The sequence below is a fragment of the Phyllobates terribilis genome, unplaced genomic scaffold (genome assembly GCF_046119375.1).
Source record: "Phyllobates terribilis strain yellow unplaced genomic scaffold, ASM4611937v1 Scaffold_1559__1_contigs__length_258526, whole genome shotgun sequence".
NCBI classification, from domain to species: Eukaryota; Metazoa; Chordata; class Amphibia; order Anura; family Dendrobatidae; genus Phyllobates; species Phyllobates terribilis.
The window spans coordinates 198,007-223,474 of record NW_027364319.1 but is presented as its reverse complement, the minus strand read 5'-3'; the positions used below and the strand labels follow the sequence as shown (position 1 = coordinate 223,474).

General features: G+C 46.8%; 13 non-coding genes and 1 pseudogene across 13 annotated transcripts; all 14 read right to left on the bottom strand.

Moving 5' to 3' along the window:
* Window positions 1–1,098: 1,098 nt before the first annotated feature.
* On the bottom strand, window positions 1,099–1,289 carry LOC141244358 (U2 spliceosomal RNA). The gene has a single exon (XR_012308286.1). It is a non-coding gene; the product is annotated as a U2 spliceosomal RNA (small nuclear RNA).
* A 1,118-nt stretch (window positions 1,290–2,407) lies between these two features.
* On the bottom strand, window positions 2,408–2,600 carry LOC141244418 (U2 spliceosomal RNA). Its single transcript, XR_012308343.1, has one exon. It is a non-coding gene; the product is annotated as a U2 spliceosomal RNA (small nuclear RNA).
* A 5,568-nt stretch (window positions 2,601–8,168) lies between these two features.
* LOC141244431 (U2 spliceosomal RNA) lies at window positions 8,169–8,292 on the bottom strand (annotated as a pseudogene).
* Window positions 8,293–9,407: 1,115 nt separating this feature from the next.
* Window positions 9,408–9,598, bottom strand: LOC141244394 (U2 spliceosomal RNA). Its single transcript, XR_012308320.1, has one exon. It is a non-coding gene; the product is annotated as a U2 spliceosomal RNA (small nuclear RNA).
* A 1,109-nt stretch (window positions 9,599–10,707) lies between these two features.
* On the bottom strand, window positions 10,708–10,898 carry LOC141244357 (U2 spliceosomal RNA). Its single transcript, XR_012308285.1, has one exon. It is a non-coding gene; the product is annotated as a U2 spliceosomal RNA (small nuclear RNA).
* A 1,115-nt stretch (window positions 10,899–12,013) lies between these two features.
* Window positions 12,014–12,204, bottom strand: LOC141244356 (U2 spliceosomal RNA). Its single transcript, XR_012308284.1, has one exon. It is a non-coding gene; the product is annotated as a U2 spliceosomal RNA (small nuclear RNA).
* Window positions 12,205–13,319: 1,115 nt separating this feature from the next.
* Window positions 13,320–13,510, bottom strand: LOC141244409 (U2 spliceosomal RNA). Its single transcript, XR_012308334.1, has one exon. It is a non-coding gene; the product is annotated as a U2 spliceosomal RNA (small nuclear RNA).
* Window positions 13,511–14,626: 1,116 nt separating this feature from the next.
* Window positions 14,627–14,817, bottom strand: LOC141244353 (U2 spliceosomal RNA). The gene has a single exon (XR_012308282.1). It is a non-coding gene; the product is annotated as a U2 spliceosomal RNA (small nuclear RNA).
* A 1,118-nt stretch (window positions 14,818–15,935) lies between these two features.
* Window positions 15,936–16,126, bottom strand: LOC141244352 (U2 spliceosomal RNA). Its single transcript, XR_012308281.1, has one exon. It is a non-coding gene; the product is annotated as a U2 spliceosomal RNA (small nuclear RNA).
* A 1,115-nt stretch (window positions 16,127–17,241) lies between these two features.
* On the bottom strand, window positions 17,242–17,432 carry LOC141244405 (U2 spliceosomal RNA). The gene has a single exon (XR_012308330.1). It is a non-coding gene; the product is annotated as a U2 spliceosomal RNA (small nuclear RNA).
* Window positions 17,433–18,547: 1,115 nt separating this feature from the next.
* LOC141244389 (U2 spliceosomal RNA) lies at window positions 18,548–18,738 on the bottom strand. Its single transcript, XR_012308315.1, has one exon. It is a non-coding gene; the product is annotated as a U2 spliceosomal RNA (small nuclear RNA).
* Window positions 18,739–19,853: 1,115 nt separating this feature from the next.
* LOC141244351 (U2 spliceosomal RNA) lies at window positions 19,854–20,044 on the bottom strand. The gene has a single exon (XR_012308280.1). It is a non-coding gene; the product is annotated as a U2 spliceosomal RNA (small nuclear RNA).
* Window positions 20,045–21,159: 1,115 nt separating this feature from the next.
* Window positions 21,160–21,350, bottom strand: LOC141244350 (U2 spliceosomal RNA). Its single transcript, XR_012308279.1, has one exon. It is a non-coding gene; the product is annotated as a U2 spliceosomal RNA (small nuclear RNA).
* A 1,115-nt stretch (window positions 21,351–22,465) lies between these two features.
* LOC141244430 (U2 spliceosomal RNA) lies at window positions 22,466–22,660 on the bottom strand. The gene has a single exon (XR_012308352.1). It is a non-coding gene; the product is annotated as a U2 spliceosomal RNA (small nuclear RNA).
* Window positions 22,661–25,468: the final 2,808 nt, after the last annotated feature.

Sequence of the window (25,468 nt, the reverse complement as noted above, 5' to 3'; positions counted from 1 at the left end):
AACTACGGAGCCACCCAAGGATCCTGAAAAGTCCATTTGTGGAGATGAGCTCCTGGACTCCCGTTAAGAAGACATGTTGTCAACCTCTAGATCCCTTACATGCCTGCACTTTTCGGCTTGCTGCTGCTGCAATCCACGCATTTTAGATCTGCATAACTCCACCTCTTTAAACACAGCACCTTCACCCCCTGCTGTTCCCACCCGCCTCAACACCGTTGGAAGGGAGGAGAACCAATTAAGGCGGGGGGTGGGGTGGAACGAGCAGCTGTCTACCCTTAGCAGGAGGGCTCCTGATTACATACCTCTCCTGCTGCTGCTGCTGCTGGCTGTCCAGCAGCAGACTGAAGGTGGCTGCTGCTGTGCACAGGTATATAAAGGCTCAGAGCCTATTATGACACGCGCAGCCAGCGTTCCATTGCCACATTCCATCTACTGCAGGCAGGATACCTGGCTGGCTGAATGTCGCTGAGAAGCTCACAGAGACCGCCATAAGCAACAGTTTAACAGAATGCCACAGACTAATCAACCAAACTTTTTGGGTTGGGTTCTCTTTTATAGTCTGCAGGCATTAAATTAAAGAAGTCAGTGTTCCAGCAGAAGGAGACAACGTTTCAGAAAAGGCATTGTAGCAAACCAAAAAAGAAATTTTAAGCGCAGCAGAGTAACCAGCGCACATACCTGTTAGCTCAGGTGAGTTTAAAAGGCTGCTGTTGATAACAAGGGCATTTGCTAAATAGATGGTGTGTGTGCAACAATATACTGAAAGGTCAATTATATTGTGCAGCTTATCTCACCACCTGTAGTTATTTAGGTGAAAGCTCCAAAATGCTTGCCTAATATGTCTGTTTATCCAAAAGGAAGTAAAAAGGGAGAGCTAGAAAGATAGCATTGCATCACATTACATGGCAATGCAATGCACAGTTGCTGAAGTTGAACCAAAATGAGCTTGTAATCTGGCTTCTGCAACTTTGAACATGAAAAATCCAATGAGTAGAAGAAAAGCAAAGCCAAAGAGTCCATCCCAAAATCCGACAAACAAGCAAAATGAACAAAAAACATTGAATTCAATTCTTTCTGATTTTAGAAACTGCATTAAAGAAGGGGTGCACCGGTCCTGGAGATACTGCAATACCAGGTCAATGCGTGGAGTGGACAGAGCAAGCTCTTTTTCCATCTCCCTGTTCTAAAAATCCATTTAATATATGGTCCCCAGATAGGGGACGTATCAGATATTAAACTGATAAGAACAGATACTACACTTGATCTTAGCCAAAAGGCCGAGAAGCGATAACCAGAATTGGTTTCAAACTACGGAGCCACCCAAGGATCCTGAAAAGTCCATTTGTGGAGATGAGCTCCTGGACTCCCGTTAAGAAGACATGTTGTCAACCTCTAGATCCCTTACATGCCTGCACTTTTCGGCTTGCTGCTGCTGCAATCCACGCGTTTTAGATCTGCATAACTCCACCTCTTTAAACACAGCACCTTCACCCCCTGCTGTTCCCACCCGCCTCAACACCGTTGGAAGGGAGGAGAACCAATTAAGGCGGGGGGTGGGGTGGAACGAGCAGCTGTCTACCCTTAGCAGGAGGGCTCCTGATTACATACCTCTCCTGCTGCTGCTGCTGCTGCTGGCTGTCCAGCAGCAGACTGAAGGTGGCTGCTGCTGTGCACAGGTATATAAAGGCTCAGAGCCTATTATGACACGCGCAGCCAGCGTTCCATTGCCACATTCCATCTACTGCAGGCAGGATACCTGGCTGGCTGAATGTCGCTGAGAAGCTCACAGAGACCGCCATAAGCAACAGTTTAACAGAATGCCACAGACTAATCAACCAAACTTTTTGGGTTGGGTTCTCTTTTATAGTCTGCAGGCATTAAATGAAAGAAGTCAGTGTTCCAGCAGAAGGAGACAACGTTTCAGAAAAGGCATTGTAGCAAACCAAAAAAGAAATTTTAAGCGCAGCAGAGTAACCAGCGCACATACCTGTTAGCTCAGGTGAGTTTAAAAGGCTGCTGTTGATAACAAGGGCATTTGCTAAATAGATGGTGTGTGTGCAACAATATACTGAAAGGTCAATTATATTGTGCAGCTTATCTCACCACCTGTAGTTATTTAGGTGAAAGCTCCAAAATGCTTGCCTAATATGTCTGTTTATCCAAAAGGAAGTAAAAAGGGAGAGCTAGAAAGATAGCATTGCATCACATTACATGGCAATGCAGTGCACAGTTGCTGAAGTTGAACCAAAATGAGCTTGTAATCTGGCTTCTGCAACTTTGAACATGAAAAATCCAATGAGGAGAAGAAAAGCAAAGCCAAAGAGTCCATCCCAAAATCCGACAAACAAGCAAAATGAACAAAAAACATTGAATTCAATTCTTTCTGATTTTAGAAACTGCATTAAAGAAGGGGTGCACCGGTCCTGGAGATACTGCAATACCAGGTCAATGCGTGGAGTGGACAGAGCAAGCTCTTTTTCCATCTCCCTGTTCTAAAAATCCATTTAATATATGGTCCCCAGATAGGGGACGTATCAGATATTAAACTGATAAGAACAGATTTTTTGATTGAATATATCTTTTATTAGCACAAAAAATAAGTTAACAGACAGTGTACAGTGCCGCAGCCCAGTACACACAGAATTCTACATCATATTTACATAGCATGAGGATACGACGCACTAACTAGACACATCACACCCCTATGCTACACAAAACACTTAATCTGAAAGAAAAAGCATGTCAATCAATACAGTACGACGAACCGTGATAAGGGATGGGGATTGGGAAAAAGGGGATGGGGAGGGGAAAATCACAGGCCCGAAGCTTTATTGAAAGACAAGACACATAAGGGGAGAGGGGGAGGAGGGGTTTAGTCCTCGTCCTCGTCCTCCGGACCGTCCATGATGGAATAGTCTCTGAGCAGGCTGTGGATCAGCCTGCGGCAGTCCTGGATGGACATCCTCTCCCTCCTCAAGATGAGCCGGTTCCTGGCGACCCAAACGGCATCCTTGAAGCAGTTCATAAGGCGCCAAGCCTCCTGGATGGCTCCGACGGTATGAACCCCAGGGAAGAGTCCGTAAAGCACAGAATGGTGCGATAGGCTCGCCCTGGGGACAGAGTTCCTCAGGTCGTCCTCAAGTGCAGTCAATAGGCGCTGTGCAAATCCGCAGTCCCAAAAAGTGTGCAAAGATGTTTCCTCCACGAAGGGGCACCTTGGGCAGTACCGGGTCTTGCACAGGTTCCGGGCATGCATGAATGACCGGACGGGCAGTCCGCCCTGAATCGCCATCCACGACAAGTCCTTGTGCCCGTTGGTCAGCCTGTCAGACGACACATTTGTCCACACAGTCTCCAGCGTGTCCTGGTGAAGTCCTGTGATGTTCTCCACGTCATCCTTGGCTCTGATTAGCTTGTGGATAGTTTTGGGCTTCCACAAGTCGGGCTTGAGTCCCTCCAGTTGATGCTCCCCCACAAATCGAACGACGTCTCCGTAGAACCATGGCGTCGTCCAGTTGTAGGGGAAGGAGCTGTCCCACTTGTCCCAGCTGAGTCGCCTCCAAAGAGGAAGCAGGAAGAAGCGAGACATGGACCTGCCCGCGGAGCAATTCTTGACTTGCAAAGTCCGGCGGACACAATCACACACAAAAGAGGATCGCAGGAGGGTGGGGATATCTGGAACGCCCTTCCCACCCTTGCGAGGCTCCTTGTACATGACGGCCCGCCTGACTCTGTCCATCTTGGATCCCCAGACAAAGTGAAACACTGTCCTGGTAATGGCCCTGCACACAGTGACGTGTGGGGGCCAGGCCTGCGCCGTGTACTGCAAGACGGGCAGGACCTCATTACGCAGGACGAGTGCCTTACCCTCACAAGTGAGGTGTCTGAGGCTCCAGAGTCCGATCCGTTGCTACACCTTGGCCAAGCGTTCTTGCCAGGACTTGAGGGCCGCTCCTTCCTTCCCGAACCAGACTCCCAGCACCTTGAGGAAATCCGGTTGAATGTTGAAGGGGAAGGGGGCGGAGGAGGCCGGCTGCCAATCCCCGAAGAGCATGGCTTCCGACTTCCTGCAGTTGACTTTGGCCCCTGAAGCCCGGCCGAACCTCTCACACGTCTGGACGAGGGCGTCGACTGAACCACGATCAGCGCAGAAGACGGTGACGTCGTCCATGTAGAGCGAGCACTTGACCTCGTGTCGTCCCGGACCCGGTGCGGTGATCCCTCTGATCTCTCCATTCTGCCGGATAGCCTCTGCGAAGAGTTCTATAACACAAACAAAAAGAAGAGGTGATAGAGGGCAGCCTTGTCTGACCCCAGAGAGGACAGGGAAGGGGTCAGTCTTCCAGCCGTTCACCAACACCGAGCTGTGGATATCAAAATACATCAGACGGACATACGAACAAAACATGTTACCCAAACCTAACCGGTGCAGAGCTCGGCCCATGAACTCGTGGGAAACCCGGTCGAAGGCCTTCTCCTGATCCAAGGAGACCAGGGCCGCGTGTGCGCGGCGGACCTTGATGTACTCGACCGTGTCCCGCACGAGAGCGAGGCTGTCTGCGATGCGACGTCCAGGGATGCCGCAGGTCTGGTCCGGGTGGATGATCCGTCCGATGACCGTCTTAAGTCGTGTCGCCATCGTCTTGGCCAGGATCTTGTAGTCCACGTTGAGCAGAGTGATGGGACGCCAATTCCTCAGGTCGCACCTCTCTCCCTTCCGCTTGTACAGGATCGTGACCATTCCTTCCCTCAAAGATAGAGGCATTCTACCCTCCACCACCATCTCCTCGTACAGGTCCAACAGGTCCGGACAGATGAGGTCTCCCAGCGCTACATAGAGCTCCGCTGGAAGACCATCACTGCCCGGGGTCCTGCCGGTCCTAAAGGATTTAGCGGCAGAGAGCAATTCGCCCACCATCAGAGGTTTGTCCAAGGCTGCCGTGCCTGCAGGATCAAGATGGTTAGTGATACCTGACAGGAACTTATCAGCAGCGTCGGGGTCGGTAGTCTTGTGGGAGTAGAGTTCGCTGTAGAAGTCGCTGACGACCCTCATCACGTCCTCCTTACCACGTCGCATGTTTCCGCTCGCGTCTCGCAGCTCATTCAGGGGCGTGTGACCGGCATGAAGTTTCCTGAAAAAGAATGAGTTACATTTCTCACCCTTCTCCAGATTCTCCACTTTGGAACGGAAGATGATTCGCTTGGACTCCTCCTCAAAGTGCCTTTTCAGGCTCTTCTTGGTCTCCTCCAGCTCCTCCCTCACGTCCCAGCCGCAGTGAAGAAGGTCCTGCAGCGACCGCAGCTCGCGCTGCAGCCCTCTGAAGTCCCTCCTCTTCTCACACGCCTGTTGTCGACCCTTGGCCTGAAAGAAACAGCGAAACTCAAGTTTAACATATTCCCACCAATCAGAGACTGTTTGGAAGCTACCCTTGTAGGACTGCCACATTGCGTAGGCTGCTCTCAGCTCCTCCACGACTTCATCCTGAGCCAGCAGAGCACAATTCAGCTTCCAGGAGCCGGGGCCGGACGGAAAACCGTCGCCGAGGACACCTTGTAAGTGAATGGCTCTGTGGTCGGAGAAGAAGCAGGAGACCATCGAGTGCCTACTCTGCCTGACTGCCCGAGAGGTGAACACAAAGTCAATCCTGGAGTGGAGTGAGCCATCGGGTCGGCTCCACGAATAGTTCGTGGAGCAACTCCCCATGGAGCCCACCACGTCCTGAAGAGAGGCCTCGGTTACCATCTCGATGAGCAGCTTGGACGTGATGTCCAACTTGGCAGATGTGCCAGAACTACGACCGTCCTCCTCGATGGGGCAGTTGAAATCCCCGGCCATCACTAAGGTCCTGGTGGTGGCAAGCTGAAGCCGCAGGGTCTGGAAAAGCTCCAAACGCTCATTCTTCAGTGGGGACGCATACACGTTGATGAACCTGACAGGTTCTCCTGCCCAGTTGCCATCTACAACAAGAGCCCTGCCGCAGATGAGCTCCTGGACGGACTCAAGCGTGAATGCGCCCCCCCTGATCAGAATTGCGACCCCCGCAGACTTGCAGTCACCCCCACCGGACCAGTAGGACGGACCGTGGGACCACTCCCTGGCCAGATGTTTGAAGGACCTAGAGGAGGGAAGGGAACATTCCTGCAACATATAAACATCACACAACTGGGAAGTAAGGAAGGCATAAATAGTCTGACGTCTGAACTTGTCCTTGATGCTCCTGACATTAATGGAAAATAAGTTAATATTAGCCATCATGTAGGGAAAAAAGAAAAAGTTAGCGCAGGCAATACACCTTAGTTACCACTCCGGTCGGGTGGTCCCTCGTCGGTGTTGACTGCTGGTGACGGGATCACCAGCAGGCCCTCTTCCTCCATCTGGTCAAGCAGCGCGGCCTCAATCTCGGCGACCACCAGTTCCTCCTCTTCTGGCTCGGCCACCAGGGTCTCAACCATGTGCTCCATCTCTTCTGGCTCAGGGAGGGTATCCTCCTTTTCGCCTACGAAATCCAGAATCTTCTTTTTGGAGGATTCAGTAGCAGGGCTGTCCTCCACCTTCCTCTTTCCCCGGGTTGGAACTGGGGAGACAAGAAGGGGAAAATCCTCCTCGGAATAGATAGCGGCGGGTGGAGGAAAGGTTAATTCCACCGCTACCATGGTCTGGGGAGGGAGAGTGGCTGCCGGGGCAGGGGAAAGGACACCTGCTGAGGAGTAGGGGAAGGAGGAAGAGGAAGTGGAATCCTCAGCAGGGGTGGCCGGGGTGGGGGGGGATTGGACGGGGGTGGCAGGGGGAGGGATCGAGAGAGGGGTGACAGAACTCTTACCCTCCTTTGACTTTTTCTTCTGCTTCGGAGCTGCTGGGACCGTCGCTGGGGCTTTGGCCACCGACTCCTTGACCGCTTTGGCCTTGGTCGTCTCGGCCTTGGCCGCTGGGGCCTTGGTCGTCGCGTCCTTGACCTTCACAGGCCTGGTCGTCGGGGCCTTGTCCTCCGTAGCTGGGGTCGTCGCAACCACCGATGCCCAGGATCTCTCACGCCTGGGGCAATCCTTGTACAGATGAGCCGCCAGCCCACACAGGTTGCAGGACGTCTTCTTCGGGCAGTCCTTCGAGCTGTGTCCCGTCACTCGACAAATCCTGCAGGCATCCTCCTTGCAGTCCTTCATCTCGTGGCCGTTCTTGCCGCATCTCCTGCAGTTCCGCGGCATGTCCGGGTAATAGATGAGGCCGTAGGAGTTGCCCAGGGAGAATGTCGGGGGCAGGTGCCGAAGTCCGTCTGAGTATGCCAGGTCCCTGTGAAGTCTAACGGTCACCGACCACTTACCTGTCCAGAAGCCGAGTCCATTCAGGATGTGAGAGGGTTCCTTCACAACCAAACAGAAGCGTCTCAGGAAGGTACAGATGTCTTGGCCTGGGGTGTGCGGGTTGCACATGGAGACCGTGATCCTCCTTTCATCCCTCTGGATAGGGCAGCTACCTGTAAAGGCAGAGAAAGAATTATCCGGTCCTTTTGCGCTTACCATTTCCCAGAACCTCCTGCAGGTGTTCACAGTGGCGAAGGTGACGAAGAAGATCCCCGTCAAGAAGGTCTGGATGCTGAGGGTGTCCGACCTGGAGAAGCCTCGATCCAGCAACATCTTCTGGCAGAACACGTCCGAGGACATGTCCGGCACCCTCCCATCCACTTCCTTCAGCTTCAGGGCCACCGTCTGCCGCATCCATGGCTACAGGGCTGGAGCTTCGTGGCGGGGCTTCTGGGGTCCCTTCTGCTGGCCAGTCGTGGAGGCAGAGTCCTTGGGGTCAGAATCGGCTCCTGGCTGGGCCCTCCTGGCTGTCCCCAGCTCCAGGCTCTTCTTTTCGGCCTTCCTCGCAGCGCTTGCCATGGCTTTCCTCCTGCAGTTACTTCTTGGAGCTGGATCTGGAACTCTTCCCGGAATGGGTGGAGCTATGCAGATTCTTCTCCCGTCGTGTTCTGGACAAATTCCCCGAAAGGTCTTTGTCTCGATGATTTTCTTCCTCGAAGATTCCACAGGACAGCCCGATTCTTCTCCGAGTCTTCGTCTTCTTCTGGATTCTTTAGAGCTTCTTCCTCCCACCGATATCCGCCTTCGTTCTCTGATGTCAGCTGGGCTCCGAAGCTCTTCTCCTTCCGAGTTCGATCGCTCTCGTCAAGTGTAGATCGTAGCTCTTGTGTTCTTAAAAGAACAGATACTACACTTGATCTTAGCCAAAAGGCCGAGAAGCGATGATAAGAACAGATACTACACTTGATCTTAGCCAAAAGGCCGAGAAGCGATAACCAGAATTGGTTTCAAACTACGGAGCCACCCAAGGATCCTGAAAAGTCCATTTGTGGAGATGAGCTCCTGGACTCCCGTTAAGAAGACATGTTGTCAACCTCTAGATCCCTTACATGCCTGCACTTTTCGGCTTGCTGCTGCTGCAATCCACGCGTTTTAGATCTGCATAACTCCACCTCTTTAAACACAGCACCTTCACCCCCTGCTGTTCCCACCCGCCTCAACACCGTTGGAAGGGAGGAGAACCAATTAAGGCGGGGGGTGGGGTGGAACGAGCAGCTGTCTACCCTTAGCAGGAGGGCTCCTGATTACATACCTCTCCTGCTGCTGCTGCTGCTGGCTGTCCAGCAGCAGACTGAAGGTGGCTGCTGCTGTGCACAGGTATATAAAGGCTCAGAGCCTATTATGACACGCGCAGCCAGCGTTCCATTGCCACATTCCATCTACTGCAGGCAGGATACCTGGCTGGCTGAATGTCGCTGAGAAGCTCACAGAGACCGCCATAAGCAACAGTTTAACAGAATGCCACAGACTAATCAACCAAACTTTTTGGGTTGGGTTCTCTTTTATAGTCTGCAGGCATTAAATGAAAGAAGTCAGTGTTCCAGCAGAAGGAGACAACGTTTCAGAAAAGGCATTGTAGCAAACCAAAAAAGAAATTTTAAGCGCAGCAGAGTAACCAGCGCACATACCTGTTAGCTCAGGTGAGTTTAAAAGGCTGCTGTTGATAACAAGGGCATTTGCTAAATAGATGGTGTGTGTGCAACAATATACTGAAAGGTCAATTATATTGTGCAGCTTATCTCACCACCTGTAGTTATTTAGGTGAAAGCTCCAAAATGCTTGCCTAATATGTCTGTTTATCCAAAAGGAAGTAAAAAGGGAGAGCTAGAAAGATAGCATTGCATCACATTACATGGCAATGCAATGCACAGTTGCTGAAGTTGAACCAAAATGAGCTTGTAATCTGGCTTCTGCAACTTTGAACATGAAAAATCCAATGAGGAGAAGAAAAGCAAAGCCAAAGAGTCCATCCCAAAATCCGACAAACAAGCAAAATGAACAAAAAACATTGAATTCAATTCTTTCTGATTTTAGAAACTGCATTAAAGAAGGGGTGCACCGGTCCTGGAGATACTGCAATACCAGGTCAATGCGTGGAGTGGACAGAGCAAGCTCTTTTTCCATCTCCCTGTTCTAAAAATCCATTTAATATATGGTCCCCAGATAGGGGACGTATCAGACATTAAACTGATAAGAACAGATACTACACTTGATCTTAGCCAAAAGGCCGAGAAGCGATAACCAGAATTGGTTTCAAACTACGGAGCCACCCAAGGATCCTGAAAAGTCCATTTGTGGAGATGAGCTCCTGGACTCCCGTTAAGAAGACATGTTGTCAACCTCTAGATCCCTTACATGCCTGCACTTTTCGGCTTGCTGCTGCTGCAATCCACGCGTTTTAGATCTGCATAACTCCACCTCTTTAAACACAGCACCTTCACCCCCTGCTGTTCCCACCCGCCTCAACACCGTTGGAAGGGAGGAGAACCAATTAAGGCGGGGGGTGGGGTGGAACGAGCAGCTGTCTACCCTTAGCAGGAGGGCTCCTGATTACATACCTCTCCTGCTGCTGCTGCTGCTGGCTGTCCAGCAGCAGACTGAAGGTGGCTGCTGCTGTGCACAGGTATATAAAGGCTCAGAGCCTATTATGACACGCGCAGCCAGCGTTCCATTGCCACATTCCATCTACTGCAGGCAGGATACCTGGCTGGCTGAATGTCGCTGAGAAGCTCACAGAGACCGCCATAAGCAACAGTTTAACAGAATGCCACAGACTAATCAACCAAACTTTTTGGGTTGGGTTCTCTTTTATAGTCTGCAGGCATTAAATGAAAGAAGTCAGTGTTCCAGCAGACAACGTTTCAGAAAAGGCATTGTAGCAAACCAAAAAAGAAATTTTAAGCGCAGCAGAGTAACCAGCGCACATACCTGTTAGCTCAGGTGAGTTTAAAAGGCTGCTGTTGATAACAAGGGCATTTGCTAAATAGATGGTGTGTGTGCAACAATATACTGAAAGGTCAATTATATTGTGCAGCTTATCTCACCACCTGTAGTTATTTAGGTGAAAGCTCCAAAATGCTTGCCTAATATGTCTGTTTATCCAAAAGGAAGTAAAAAGGGAGAGCTAGAAAGATAGCATTGCATCACATTACATGGCAATGCAATGCACAGTTGCTGAAGTTGAACCAAAATGAGCTTGTAATCTGGCTTCTGCAACTTTGAACATGAAAAATCCAATGAGGAGAAGAAAAGCAAAGCCAAAGAGTCCATCCCAAAATCCGACAAACAAGCAAAATGAACAAAAAACATTGAATTCAATTCTTTCTGATTTTAGAAACTGCATTAAAGAAGGGGTGCACCGGTCCTGGAGATACTGCAATACCAGGTCAATGCGTGGAGTGGACAGAGCAAGCTCTTTTTCCATCTCCCTGTTCTAAAAATCCATTTAATATATGGTCCCCAGATAGGGGACGTATCAGATATTAAACTGATAAGAACAGATACTACACTTGATCTTAGCCAAAAGGCCGAGAAGCGATAACCAGAATTGGTTTCAAACTACGGAGCCACCCAAGGATCCTGAAAAGTCCATTTGTGGAGATGAGCTCCTGGACTCCCGTTAAGAAGACATGTTGTCAACCTCTAGATCCCTTACATGCCTGCACTTTTCGGCTTGCTGCTGCTGCAATCCACGCGTTTTAGATCTGCATAACTCCACCTCTTTAAACACAGCACCTTCACCCCCTGCTGTTCCCACCCGCCTCAACACCGTTGGAAGGGAGGAGAACCAATTAAGGCGGGGGGTGGGGTGGAACGAGCAGCTGTCTACCCTTAGCAGGAGGGCTCCTGATTACATACCTCTCCTGCTGCTGCTGCTGCTGGCTGTCCAGCAGCAGACTGAAGGTGGCTGCTGCTGTGCACAGGTATATAAAGGCTCAGAGCCTATTATGACACGCGCAGCCAGCGTTCCATTGCCACATTCCATCTACTGCAGGCAGGATACCTGGCTGGCTGAATGTCGCTGAGAAGCTCACAGAGACCGCCATAAGCAACAGTTTAACAGAATGCCACAGACTAATCAACCAAACTTTTTGGGTTGGGTTCTCTTTTATAGTCTGCAGGCATTAAATGAAAGAAGTCAGTGTTCCAGCAGAAGGAGACAACGTTTCAGAAAAGGCATTGTAGCAAACCAAAAAAGAAATTTTAAGCGCAGCTGAGTAACCAGCGCACATACCTGTTAGCTCAGGTGAGTTTAAAAGGCTGCTGTTGATAACAAGGGCATTTGCTAAATAGATGGTGTGTGTGCAACAATATACTGAAAGGTCAATTATATTGTGCAGCTTATCTCACCACCTGTAGTTATTTAGGTGAAAGCTCCAAAATGCTTGCCTAATATGTCTGTTTATCCAAAAGGAAGTAAAAAGGGAGAGCTAGAAAGATAGCATTGCATCACATTACATGGCAATGCAATGCACAGTTGCTGAAGTTGAACCAAAATGAGCTTGTAATCTGGCTTCTGCAACTTTGAACATGAAAAATCCAATGAGGAGAAGAAAAGCAAAGCCAAAGAGTCCATCCCAAAATCCGACAAACAAGCAAAATGAACAAAAAACATTGAATTCAATTCTTTCTGATTTTAGAAACTGCATTAAAGAAGGGGTGCACCGGTCCTGGAGATACTGCAATACCAGGTCAATGCGTGGAGTGGACAGAGCAAGCTCTTTTTCCATCTCCCTGTTCTAAAAATCCATTTAATATATGGTCCCCAGATAGGGGACGTATCAGATATTAAACTGATAAGAACAGATACTACACTTGATCTTAGCCAAAAGGCCGAGAAGCGATAACCAGAATTGGTTTCAAACTACGGAGCCACCCAAGGATCCTGAAAAGTCCATTTGTGGAGATGAGCTCCTGGACTCCCGTTAAGAAGACATGTTGTCAACCTCTAGATCCCTTACATGCCTGCACTTTTCGGCTTGCTGCTGCTGCAATCCACGCGTTTTAGATCTGCATAACTCCACCTCTTTAAACACAGCACCTTCACCCCCTGCTGTTCCCACCCGCCTCAACACCGTTGGAAGGGAGGAGAACCAATTAAGGCGGGGGGTGGGGTGGAACGAGCAGCTGTCTACCCTTAGCAGGAGGGCTCCTGATTACATACCTCTCCTGCTGCTGCTGCTGCTGGCTGTCCAGCAGCAGACTGAAGGTGGCTGCTGCTGTGCACAGGTATATAAAGGCTCAGAGCCTATTATGACACGCGCAGCCAGCGTTCCATTGCCACATTCCATCTACTGCAGGCAGGATACCTGGCTGGCTGAATGTCGCTGAGAAGCTCACAGAGACCGCCATAAGCAACAGTTTAACAGAATGCCACAGACCAATCAACCAAACTTTTTGGGTTGGGTTCTCTTTTATAGTCTGCAGGCATTAAATGAAAGAAGTCAGTGTTCCAGCAGAAGGAGACAACGTTTCAGAAAAGGCATTGTAGCAAACCAAAAAAGAAATTTTAAGCGCAGCAGAGTAACCAGCGCACATACCTGTTAGCTCAGGTGAGTTTAAAAGGCTGCTGTTGATAACAAGGGCATTTGCTAAATAGATGGTGTGTGTGCAACAATATACTGAAAGGTCAATTATATTGTGCAGCTTATCTCACCACCTGTAGTTATTTAGGTGAAAGCTCCAAAATGCTTGCCTAATATGTCTGTTTATCCAAAAGGAAGTAAAAAGGGAGAGCTAGAAAGATAGCATTGCATCACATTACATGGCAATGCAATGCACAGTTGCTGAAGTTGAACCAAAATGAGCTTGTAATCTGGCTTCTGCAACTTTGAACATGAAAAATCCAATGAGGAGAAGAAAAGCAAAGCCAAAGAGTCCATCCCAAAATCCGACAAACAAGCAAAATGAACAAAAAACATTGAATTCAATTCTTTCTGATTTTAGAAACTGCATTAAAGAAGGGGTGCACCGGTCCTGGAGATACTGCAATACCAGGTCAATGCGTGGAGTGGACAGAGCAAGCTCTTTTTCCATCTCCCTGTTCTAAAAATCCATTTAATATATGGTCCCCAGATAGGGGACGTATCAGATAATAAACTGATAAGAACAGATACTACACTTGATCTTAGCCAAAAGGCCGAGAAGCGATAACCAGAATTGGTTTCAAACTACGGAGCCACCCAAGGATCCTGAAAAGTCCATTTGTGGAGATGAGCTCCTGGACTCCCGTTAAGAAGACATGTTGTCAACCTCTAGATCCCTTACATGCCTGCACTTTTCGGCTTGCTGCTGCTGCAATCCACGCGTTTTAGATCTGCATAACTCCACCTCTTTAAACACAGCACCTTCACCCCCTGCTGTTCCCACCCGCCTCAACACCGTTGGAAGGGAGGAGAACCAATTAAGGCGGGGGGGTGGGGTGGAACGAGCAGCTGTCTACCCTTAGCAGGAGGGCTCCTGATTACATACCTCTCCTGCTGCTGCTGCTGCTGGCTGTCCAGCAGCAGACTGAAGGTGGCTGCTGCTGTGCTCAGGTATATAAAGGCTCAGAGCCTATTATGACACGCGCAGCCAGCGTTCCATTGCCACATTCCATCTACTGCAGGCAGGATACCTGGCTGGCTGAATGTCGCTGAGAAGCTCACAGAGACCGCCATAAGCAACAGTTTAACAGAATGCCACAGACTAATCAACCAAACTTTTTGGGTTGGGTTCTCTTTTATAGTCTGCAGGCATTAAATGAAAGAAGTCAGTGTTCCAGCAGAAGGAGACAACGTTTCAGAAAAGGCATTGTAGCAAACCAAAAAAGAAATTTTAAGTGCAGCAGAGTAACCAGCGCACATACCTGTTAGCTCAGGTGAGTTTAAAAGGCTGCTGTTGATAACAAGGGCATTTGCTAAATAGATGGTGTGTGTGCAACAATATACTGAAAGGTCAATTATATTGTGCAGCTTATCTCACCACCTGTAGTTATTTAGGTGAAAGCTCCAAAATGCTTGCCTAATATGTCTGTTTATCCAAAAGGAAGTAAAAAGGGAGAGCTAGAAAGATAGCATTGCATCACATTACATGGCAATGCAATGCACAGTTGCTGAAGTTGAACCAAAATGAGCTTGTAATCTGGCTTCTGCAACTTTGAACATGAAAAATCCAATGAGGAGAAGAAAAGCAAAGCCAAAGAGTCCATCCCAAAATCCGACAAACAAGCAAAATGAACAAAAAACATTGAATTCAATTCTTTCTGATTTTAGAAACTGCATTAAAGAAGGGGTGCACCGGTCCTGGAGATACTGCAATACCAGGTCAATGCGTGGAGTGGACAGAGCAAGCTCTTTTTCCATCTCCCTGTTCTAAAAATCCATTTAATATATGGTCCCCAGATAGGGGACGTATCAGATATTAAACTGATAAGAACAGATACTACACTTGATCTTAGCCAAAAGGCCGAGAAGCGATAACCAGAATTGGTTTCAAACTACGGAGCCACCCAAGGATCCTGAAAAGTCCATTTGTGGAGATGAGCTCCTGGACTCACGTTAAGAAGACATGTTGTCAACCTCTAGATCCCTTACATGCCTGCACTTTTCGGCTTGCTGCTGCTGCAATCCACGCGTTTTAGATCTGCATAACTCCACCTCTTTAAACACAGCACCTTCACCCCCTGCTGTTCCCACCCGCCTCAACACCGTTGGAAGGGAGGAGAACCAATTAAGGCGGGGGTTGGGGTGGAACGAGCAGCTGTCTACCCTTAGCAGGAGGGCTCCTGATTACATACCTCTCCTGCTGCTGCTGCTGCTGCTGGCTGTCCAGCAGCAGACTGAAGGTGGCTGCTGCTGTGCACAGGTATATAAAGGCTCAGAGCCTATTATGACACGCGCAGCCAGCGTTCCATTGCCACATTCCATCTACTGCAGGCAGGATACCTGGCTGGCTGAATGTCGCTGAGAAGCTCACAGAGACCGCCATAAGCAACAGTTTAACAGAATGCCACAGACTAATCAACCAAACTTTTTGGGTTGGGTTCTCTTTTATAGTCTGCAGGCATTAAATGAAAGAAGTCAGTGTTCCAGCAGAAGGAGACAACGTTTTAGAAAAGGCATTGTAGCAAACCAAAAAAGAAATTTTAAGCGCAGCAGAGTAACCAGCGCACATACCTGTTAGCTCAGGTGAGTTTAAAAGGCTGCTGTTGATAACAAGGGCATTTGCTAAATAGATGGTGTGTGTGCAACAATATACTGAAAGGTCAATTATATTGTGCAGCTTATCTCACCACCTGTAGTTATTTAGGTGAAAGCTCCAAAATGCTTGCCTAATATGTCTGTTTATCCAAAAGGAAGTAAAAAGGGAGAGCTAGAAAGATAGCATTGCATCACATTACATGGCAATGCAATGCACAGTTGCTGAAGTTGAACCAAAATGAGCTTGTAATCTGGCTTCTGCAACTTTGAACATGAAAAATCCAATGAGGAGAAGAAAAGCAAAGCCAAAGAGTCCATCCCAAAATCCGACAAACAAGCAAAATGAACAAAAAACATTGAATTCAATTCTTTCTGATTTTAGAAACTGCATTAAAGAAGGGGTGCACCGGTCCTGGAGATACTGCAATACCAGGTCAATGCGTGGAGTGGACAGAGCAAGCTCTTTTTCCATCTCCCTGTTCTAAAAATCCATTTAATATATGGTCCCCAGATAGGGGACGTATCAGATATTAAACTGATAAGAACAGATACTACACTTGATCTTAGCCAAAAGGCCGAGAAGCGATAACCAGAATTGGTTTCAAACTACGGAGCCACCCAAGGATCCTGAAAAGTCCATTTGTGGAGATGAGCTCCTGGACTCCCGTTAAGAAGACATGTTGTCAACCTCTAGATCCCTTACATGCCTGCACTTTTCGGCTTGCTGCTGCTGCAATCCACGCGTTTTAGATCTGCATAACTCCACCTCTTTAAACACAGCACCTTCACCCCCTGCTGTTCCCACCCGCCTCAACACCGTTGGAAGGGAGGAGAACCAATTAAGGCGGGGGGTGGGGTGGAACGAGCAGCTGTCTACCCTTAGCAGGAGGGCTCCTGATTACATACCTCTCCTGCTGCTGCTGCTGCTGGCTGTCCAGCAGCAGACTGAAGGTGGCTGCTGCTGTGCACAGGTATATAAAGGCTCAGAGCCTATTATGACACGCGCAGCCAGCGTTCCATTGCCACATTCCATCTACTGCAGGCAGGATACCTGGCTGGCTGAATGTCGCTGAGAAGCTCACAGAGACCGCCATAAGCAACAGTTTAAAAGAATGCCACAGACTAATCAACCAAACTTTTTGGGTTGGGTTCTCTTTTATAGTCTGCAGGCATTAAATGAAAGAAGTCAGTGTTCCAGCAGAAGGAGACAACGTTTCAGAAAAGGCATTGTAGCAAACCAAAAAAGAAATTTTAAGCGCAGCAGAGTAACCAGCGCACATACCTGTTAGCTCAGGTGAGTTTAAAAGGCTGCTGTTGATAACAAGGGCATTTGCTAAATAGATGGTGTGTGTGCAACAATATGCTGAAAGGTCAATTATATTGTGCAGCTTATCTCACCACCTGTAGTTATTTAGGTGAAAGCTCCAAAATGCTTGCCTAATATGTCTGTTTATCCAAAAGGAAGTAAAAAGGGAGAGCTAGAAAGATAGCATTGCATCACATTACATGGCAATGCAATGCACAGTTGCTGAAGTTGAACCAAAATGAGCTTGTAATCTGGCTTCTGCAACTTTGAACATGAAAAATCCAATGAGGAGAAGAAAAGCAAAGCCAAAGAGTCCATCCCAAAATCCGACAAACAAGCAAAATGAACAAAAAACATTGAATTCAATTCTTTCTGATTTTAGAAACTGCATTAAAGAAGGGGTGCACCGGTCCTGGAGATACTGCAATACCAGGTCAATGCGTGGAGTGGACAGAGCAAGCTCTTTTTCCATCTCCCTGTTCTAAAAATCCATTTAATATATGGTCCCCAGATAGGGGACGTATCAGATATTAAACTGATAAGAACAGATACTACACTTAATCTTAGCCAAAAGGCCGAGAAGCGATAACCAGAATTGGTTTCAAACTACGGAGCCACCCAAGGATCCTGAAAAGTCCATTTGTGGAGATGAGCTCCTGGACTCCCGTTAAGAAGACATGTTGTCAACCTCTAGATCCCTTACATGCCTGCACTTTTCGGCTTGCTGCTGCTGCAATCCACGCGTTTTAGATCTGCATAACTCCACCTCTTTAAACACAGCACCTTCACCCCCTGCTGTTCCCACCCGCCTCAACACCGTTGGAAGGGAGGAGAACCAATTAAGGCGGGGGGTGGGGTGGAACGAGCAGCTGTCTACCCTTAGCAGGAGGGCTCCTGATTACATACCTCTCCTGCTGCTGCTGCTGCTGGCTGTCCAGCAGCAGACTGAAGGTGGCTGCTGCTGTGCACAGGTATATAAAGGCTCAGAGCCTATTATGACACGCGCAGCCAGCGTTCCATTGCCACATTCCATCTACTGCAGGCAGGATACCTGGCTGGCTGAATGTCGCTGAGAAGCTCACAGAGACCGCCATAAGCAACAGTTTAACAGAATGCCACAGACTAATCAACCAAACTTTTTGGGTTGGGTTCTCTTTTATAGTCTGCAGGCATTAAATGAAAGAAGTCAGTGTTCCAGCAGAAGGAGACAACGTTTCAGAAAAGGCATTGTAGCAAACCAAAAAATAAATTTTAAGCGCAGCAGAGAAACCAGCGCACATACCTGTTAGCTCAGGTGAGTTTAAAAGGCTGCTGTTGATAACAAGGGCATTTGCTAAATAGATGGTGTGTGTGCAACAATATACTGAAAGGTCAATTATATTGTGCAGCTTATCTCACCACCTGTAGTTATTTAGGTGAAAGCTCCAAAATGCTTGCCTAATATGTCTGTTTATCCAAAAGGAAGTAAAAAGGGAGAGCTAGAAAGATAGCATTGCATCACATTACATGGCAATGCAATGCACAGTTGCTGAAGTTGAACCAAAATGAGCTTGTAATCTGGCTTCTGCAACTTTGAACATGAAAAATCCAATGAGGAGAAGAAAAGCAAAGCCAAAGAGTCCATCCCAAAATCCGACAAACAAGCAAAATGAACAAAAAACATTGAATTCAATTCTTTCTGATTTTAGAAACTGCATTAAAGAAGGGGTGCACCAGTCCTGGAGATACTGCAATACCAGGTCAATGCGTGGAGTGGACAGAGCAAGCTCTTTTTCCATCTCCCTGTTCTAAAAATCCATTTAATATATGGTCCCCAGATAGGGGACGTATCAGATATTAAACTGATAAGAACAGATACTACACTTGATCTTAGCCAAAAGGCCGAGAAGCGATAACCAGAATTGGTTTCAAACTACGGAGCCACCCAAGGATCCTGAAAAGTCCATTTGTGGAGATGAGCTCCTGGACTCCCGTTAAGAAGACATGTTGTCAACCTCTAGATCCCTTACATGCCTGCACTTTTCGGCTTGCTGCTGCTGCAATCCACGCGTTTTAGATCTGCATAACTCCACCTCTTTAAACACAGCACCTTCACCCCCTGCTGTTCCCACCCGCCTCAACACCGTTGGAAGGGAGGAGAACCAATTAAGGCGGGGGGTGGGGTGGAACGAGCAGCTGTCTACCCTTAGCAGGAGGGCTCCTGATTACATACCTCTCCTGCTGCTGCTGCTGCTGGCTGTCCAGCAGCAGACTGAAGGTGGCTGCTGCTGTGCACAGGTATATAAAGGCTCAGAGCCTATTATGACACGCGCAGCCAGCGTTCCATTGCCACATTCCATCTACTGCAGGCAGGATACCTGGCTGGCTGAATGTCGCTGAGAAGCTCACAGAGACCGCCATAAGCAACAGTTTAACAGAATGCCACAGACTAATCAACCAAACTTTTTGGGTTGGGTTCTCTTTTATAGTCTGCAGGCATTAAATGAAAGAAGTCAGTGTTCCAGCAGAAGGAGACAACGTTTCAGAAAAGGCATTGTAGCAAACCAAAAAAGAAATTTTAAGCGCAGCAGAGTAACCAGCGCACATACCTGTTAGCTCAGGTGAGTTTAAAAGGCTGCTGTTGATAACAAGGGCATTTGCTAAATAGATGGTGTGTGTGCAACAATATACTGAAAGGTCAATTATATTGTGCAGCTTATCTCACCACCTGTAGTTATTTAGGTGAAAGCTCCAAAATGCTTGCCTAATATGTCTGTTTATCCAAAAGGAAGTAAAAAGGGAGAGCTAGAAAGATAGCATTGCATCACATTACATGGCAATGCAATGCACAGTTGCTGAAGTTGAACCAAAATGAGCTTGTAATCTGGCTTCTGCAACTTTGAACATGAAAAATCCAATGAGGAGAAGAAAAGCAAAGCCAAAGAGTCCATCCCAAAATCCGACAAACAAGCAAAATGAACAAAAAACATTGAATTCAATTCTTTCTGATTTTAGAAACTGCATTAAAGAAGGGGTGCACCGGTCCTGGAGATACTGCAATACCAGGTCAATGCGTGGAGTGGACAGAGCAAGCTCTTTTTCCATCTCCCTGTTCTAAAAATCCATTTAATATATGGTCCCCAGATAGGGGACGTATCAGATATTAAACTGATAAGAACAGATACTACACTTGATCTTAGCCAAAAGGCCGAGAAGCGATAACCAGAATTGGTTTCAAACTACGGAGCCACCCAAGGATCCTGAAAAGTCCATTTGTGGAGATGAGCTCCTGGACTCCCGTTAAGAAGACATGTTGTCAACCTCTAGATCCCTTACATGCCTGCACTTTTCGGCTTGCTGCTGCTGCAATCCACGCGTTTTAGATCTGCATAACTCCACCTCTTTAAACACAGCACCTTCACCCCCTGCTGTTCCCACCCGCCTCAACACCGTTGGAAGGGAGGAGAACCAATTAAGGCGGGGGGTGGGGTGGAACGAGCAGCTGTCTACCCTTAGCAGGAGGGCTCCTGATTACATACCTCTCCTGCTGCTGCTGCTGCTGGCTGTCCAGCAGCAGACTGAAGGTGGCTGCTGCTGTGCACAGGTATATAAAGGCTCAGAGCCTATTATGACACGCGCAGCCAGCGTTCCATTGCCACATTCCATCTACTGCAGGCAGGATACCTGGCTGGCTGAATGTCGCTGAGAAGCTCACAGAGACCGCCATAAGCAACAGTTTAACAGAATGCCACAGACTAATCAACCAAACTTTTTGGGTTGGGTTCTCTTTTATAGTCTGCAGGCATTAAATGAAAGAAGTCAGTGTTCCAGCAGAAGGAGACAACGTTTCAGAAAAGGCATTGTAGCAAACCAAAAAAGAAATTTTAAGCGCAGCAGAGTAACCAGCGCACATACCTGTTAGCTCAGGTGAGTTTAAAAGGCTGCTGTTGATAACAAGGGCATTTGCTAAATAGATGGTGTGTGTGCAACAATATACTGAAAGGTCAATTATATTGTGCAGCTTATCTCACCACCTGTAGTTATTTAGGTGAAAGCTCCAAAATGCTTGCCTAATATGTCTGTTTATCCAAAAGGAAGTAAAAAGGGAGAGCTAGAAAGATAGCATTGCATCACATTACATGGCAATGCAATGCACAGTTGCTGAAGTTGAACCAAAATGAGCTTGTAATCTGGCTTCTGCAACTTTGAACATGAAAAATCCAATGAGGAGAAGAAAAGCAAAGCCAAAGAGTCCATCCCAAAATCCGACAAACAAGCAAAATGAACAAAAAACATTGAATTCAATTCTTTCTGATTTTAGAAACTGCATTAAAGAAGGGGTGCACCGGTCCTGGAGATACTGCAATACCAGGTCAATGCGTGGAGTGGACAGAGCAAGCTCTTTTTCCATCTCCCTGTTCTAAAAATCCATTTAATATATGGTCCCCAGATAGGGGACGTATCAGATATTAAACTGATAAGAACAGATACTACACTTGATCTTAGCCAAAAGGCCGAGAAGCGATAACCAGAATTGGTTTCAAACTACGGAGCCACCCAAGGATCCTGAAAAGTCCATTTGTGGAGATGAGCTCCTGGACTCCCGTTAAGAAGACATGTTGTCAACCTCTAGATCCCTTACATGCCTGCACTTTTCGGCTTGCTGCTGCTGCAATCCACGCGTTTTAGATCTGCATAACTCCACCTCTTTAAACACAGCACCTTCACCCCCTGCTGTTCCCACCCGCCTCAACACCGTTGGAAGGGAGGAGAACCAATTAAGGCGGGGGGTGGGGTGGAACGAGCAGCTGTCTACCCTTAGCAGGAGGGCTCCTGATTACATACCTCTCCTGCTGCTGCTGCTGCTGGCTGTCCAGCAGCAGACTGAAGGTGGCTGCTGCTGTGCACAGGTATATAAAGGCTCAGAGCCTATTATGACACGCGCAGCCAGCGTTCCATTGCCACATTCCATCTACTGCAGGCAGGATACCTGGCTGGCTGAATGTCGCTGAGAAGCTCACAGAGACCGCCATAAGCAACAGTTTAACAGAATGCCACAGACTAATCAACCAAACTTTTTGGGTTGGGTTCTCTTTTATAGTCTGCAGGCATTAAATGAAAGAAGTCAGTGTTCCAGCAGAAGGAGACAACGTTTCAGAAAAGGCATTGTAGCAAACCAAAAAAGAAATTTTAAGCGCAGCAGAGTAACCAGCGCACATACCTGTTAGCTCAGGTGAGTTTAAAAGGCTGCTGTTGATAACAAGGGCATTTGCTAAATAGATGGTGTGTGTGCAACAATATACTGAAAGGTCAATTATATTGTGCAGCTTATCTCACCACCTGTAGTTATTTAGGTGAAAGCTCCAAAATGCTTGCCTAATATGTCTGTTTATCCAAAAGGAAGTAAAAAGGGAGAGCTAGAAAGATAGCATTGCATCACATTACATGGCAATGCAATGCACAGTTGCTGAAGTTGAACCAAAATGAGCTTGTAATCTGGCTTCTGCAACTTTGAACATGAAAAATCCAATGAGGAGAAGAAAAGCAAAGCCAAAGAGTCCATCCCAAAATCCGACAAACAAGCAAAATGAACAAAAAACATTGAATTCAATTCTTTCTGATTTTAGAAACTGCATTAAAGAAGGGGTGCACCGGTCCTGGAGATACTGCAATACCAGGTCAATGCGTGGAGTGGACAGAGCAAGCTCTTTTTCCATCTCCCTGTTCTAAAATTCCATTTAATATATGGTCCCCAGATAGGGGACGTATCAGATATTAAACTGATAAGAACAGATTTTTTTTTTTTTTCCTCAGATTAAGACCCACATTAATTTATGCATCATAGCGCATATTCACATAACGGGTTCTCAAATCATCATTCGGAAAAACAAAAACAAAATCCCAAAAAACACAACCCTGCAATTAACTGTTACTTACTGTAAGAAGTCCAATGTGAAAAGTTCCAGAGTGCTTCTGCTGCTGTCTCACCATACTTCTTTTTATCCAATAAATAGGCATAAAACAGTCTAGCAAGAAAAATCTTTCTGCATTCCATGGGGGAAAAAACAATCTTTTTAAAAATCACCAAATTCCGAACGTCCCATAAAACCTCTTTATATATGACAAAAATAATCCAGCTTGCCCGCTTCCTTTGCGAGTACTTAAAATCCTGACCTATTAAAATCCTTTCAAAATCGAAACAATGAAAACCAACTAAAGCAACAAACATACGTGACAACAAGGTAAAAACTTTTTTAGCAAAAAAAACAGTCCCATAAAATATGCTGTATTGTTTCCACCTTATTGCAACCTTCCCTAGGACATAGTTCTTGAACCTTTATCCCCCGGTCATTCAAAAAAGCCCTTGTTGGCAAGCATCCATGCAACGCCATCCAGGTTACATCCTTCTGTCTGTTGCTGATTCCACGCATGAAAAAAAACTTCCACACCTGTCCAGACTGTGCATTATTACAAAACGGCACATCACATAACATCTCCTTCTTCTTAATACCTGAGACAATCAGTTTTTTGTCCGGTCTAACCATGGAGCTTATCCCATTTTGATCATAGAAGGACCTAAGCACCACATAAAAAAACGGTATCACAAACGAAACTGGTTTTCTTAAATCCTTCTCACACCAGCTCCATTTCTGGAAAAGCCGTCCTGCTAAATATTTGCACATGTCCGCAGTCCTGTTATTGCACTGGGATAATTTATAAATGTTCAAAAAATAATGCATTCTTAAAAATAAGTCAATGTTAGGAAAATCACAACCCCCATTTTCCACAGAACACATAACCATTCCTCTTCTTAGTTTCTCCATTTTGGATCCCCAAAAAAACACAAACAGTTTCCTTGTCACTCTCTTTGTCCAAAGCACAGCAGGTGGGAAAATCAAAGCAGTGTACAGCAGAAGCGGGAGAATCACAGACTTGATTACCAGCACTTTCCCTCTCAGCGACAGGTTCCTTAGTTTCCAAAAGTTCAACTTCTGATCCATTTTGTCTTCTAGAATCTTCAGGCTGCTTTTCCCTTTCAGTTCCTTCTCAAAGATGACACCAAGAACCTCAATTTCCTCCCTACTCTCCACTCCTGCCACGTTAACCTCAACCTGCCTCCCAAAGTTACAAAGCTGGCACTTTCCCCAATTCACCGCCATACCAGCCACACAACAAAAAATCCTTACGTGCAAATTCACTCTATTGAGATCCGCCTGTGAACCACAAGTAAAAACAATATCATCCATATAACTTAAAGACTTGACTGGACCCCCGGATCCCCCAGGAATAAAAACACCAGCCACACACTTGTCAACTTGCACACTTTTTAAAAGGGCCTCCACCACACAGATAAAAAGAATTGGTGACAGGGGACAACCCTGCCTAACTCCCGATAAAATATTAAAACTGGAACTCACATGCCCATTAACTAAAATCTGGCTACTGACCCCACAATAAAAACTCTTAATGACCATCAATAATTTATCCGGAACACCAAGGTGACTTAAAGCAGAGAACAAAAATCTATGTGATATTTTATCAAAGGCTTTCTCCAGGTCCACCGACTGTAACAAAAGAGCATTCTTATTCAAATTAGCCTGATAAATTAAGTCTCTTAGAAGCAGCAAATTATCTGAAATTTTCCTACCAGGCACTGCACATGCCTGATACTCCCCCACCATATCACCTATCACATCTGCCAGTCTACCAGCCACAATTTTAGAAATAATTTTGTAATCACTGTTTAACAATGTTATGGGCCTCCAATTTTTAATATCCCTCATGTCCCCTTTCTTATGAATCAGCGTAACAATCCCCCTACGCATAGAAACCGATAAAATCCCATGAGTAAAACCATATTGCACCACCCGGGAAAACTCCACACCTATAATATCCCAAAATCTAACATAAAATTCAGCAGGAAGACCATCACAGCCTGGCGTCTTGCCTTTCGCCAAGCCATCCACTGCCCGTCTAATTTCATCTTTCCCAACCTCCTCACTTAAAAACCCAATTTTCTCCTCAGGAATATTATTAGTTAATACTTTGCAATAATCATTAATTTCCGCATCACTGGCTCTACTATCGTTAGAGAAGAGTGTTTCATAAAAGGAAAGAATACTGCCAATCATCTCATCCCCAGATACCTCCCCTGCAGGAGAAAAAACAGACTTAAAAACCCCTTTAGGTTTAAAACATTTTTTAAAAAAGTATCTCGAACATTGCTCATTTTCCTCCATGTGCTTTATTTTTGCCTTAAACATAATAGTCTTCCCTTTTTCAATAAGTATCTTCTTCAGTTCGTCCTTCAAATCTGCAATCTCTTTATCCACCTCCATCCCCGCTCTCTTAAACTTATGGAGTACTTCCAATTTTGAAATAACAGCAGCATCATGATCCCTTTTGGCTTTCGCTCTCCTAAAACACACCCCTTTAAAATAACATGCAAATTTCTCCTTAGCCCAGTCCCACCACTCTAGCAAATCTTTAAAAAGGTGCTGTTCAGACACACAAGACAAAAACACTTTATTAAAACCAACCTTAACACTCTCCTCTTCCAGCAGGCTTACGTTCAGCTTCCAGAGTCCCTTTCCAAAAGCCAGGGACTCAGCTATACACAGATCTACCACTATCATCTTGTGGT